The sequence below is a fragment of the Echinops telfairi genome, unplaced genomic scaffold, assembly GCF_000313985.2.
Source record: "Echinops telfairi isolate 266 unplaced genomic scaffold, ASM31398v2 ScPeMD7_5868;HRSCAF=6743_0, whole genome shotgun sequence".
Classification (NCBI taxonomy): Eukaryota; Metazoa; Chordata; class Mammalia; order Afrosoricida; family Tenrecidae; genus Echinops; species Echinops telfairi.
In genome coordinates this window covers 8659175-8660697 of record NW_022109767.1, presented here as the reverse complement: position 1 = coordinate 8660697, position 1523 = coordinate 8659175, and positions in this window count along the sequence as shown.

Sequence of the window (1523 nt, the reverse complement as noted above, 5' to 3'; positions counted from 1 at the left end):
CAGTGGGCTGTGCATCGAACTACTGCGGTGTGCTGTGCAGAGCCACTCAGTGTGCTGTGCACCGAGCTGCTCAGTGGGCTGTGTTTTGAGCTGCTCGGTGGGCTGTGCTTTGAGCTGCTCGGTGGGATGTGCACTGAGCTACTCAGCGTGCTGTGCTCTGAGCTGCTCGGCGGGCTGTGCACTGAGCCACTCGGTGGGCTGCACACTGAACTGCTCAGTGGGCTGTGCTCTGAGCTACTTGGTGGGCTGCGCACTGAGCTACTCAGCGCGCCGTGCACTGAGCTGCTCAGTGGGCTGTGCTCTGAGCTGCTCTGTGTGCTTGCTCTGAGCTACTCAGTGGGCTGTGCTCTGAGCTGCTCGGCGGGCTGTGCACTGAGCCAATCGGTGGGCTGCACACTGAACTGCTCAGTGGGCTGTGCTCTGAGCTACTCAGTGGGTTGTGCACTGAGCAACTGCAGTGGGCTGTGCATCGAATTACTGCGGCGTGCTGTGCACTGAGCTACTTAGCACAGGGTCGGTAATTCAAACTCACCAGTCACTCCATGGGAGAAAGATGAGTCTTTCTGTTCCCATCAAGTTTTAAAAGTCTCAGAAACCCAAAGAAACAGTTCTGCTCTGTCCTATAGCGTCACTCTGAGTTTCTGTGGGTTTGTTGAGTTGGAAGATAATATGGTTAATAAAAAAGCAAATAACTCCAAACCTTACTTTGTTGAGTTTACAAACTTAAAGAAAAAAAACAAAAAAACAAGTTTATTTTATTGTGTTCATCAACAGTATGATCGCATAGTTAAGTAGTATCATCCAACACTGGTGATATCTGCCATATCATTCTAAACTCGCATGCAAGCTTCTTTGGTTTTTCCATGGCATTCACTGTAGTACATTCCTTAGGTGCATGGCAAGCAGTACCTTGAAAGGCATCGCCAGATGCCTACTCATTTAATAAACTCAAATCAAACTGAATGTTATTGAGTTGATTCCAACTTCTAGCCACCCGATCTCGGTCTTCTTATGCTGTGAATCCTTGTAGGAGCAGACAGTGTCACCTTACTTCTCGAGAAGGGCTGGGGGGTTTGAACCACTGAAATTGGAGCTAGCAGTCCCAGCTTAACCCCCAGAACCATAAAGGTTCTAAAACACATGGTAAGTATCCAATAAATACTCATTGTGCAATAACAAATCTTGACAATATATTTGCTACTTTTCAGAAAGTCTATCCGATGTGTTTTTGTACATTGATATATACAAGTGGGCTTCAAGAAGCTCATGAAAAATGCAATGAAAAATTTCCACTAACTTTTTAATGCCTTTTCATACATATAACAGTGTTTCCCAAAGTAAGTGTATGAGACTGCCCCCTGGGGCATTGATTTAGTTAGTTTATTGTGCCAACCTGGCCGATAAACACGTGGGATTAATTGAAGGGTGGAAGAATAAATGGCTCAGTGAGCCTCACCTTTCTAGTTCTCAGGTCTCTTGCTTTGTGATGGTCGTACCAGGGTGCAGCTGCCTTAGCAGTTCCC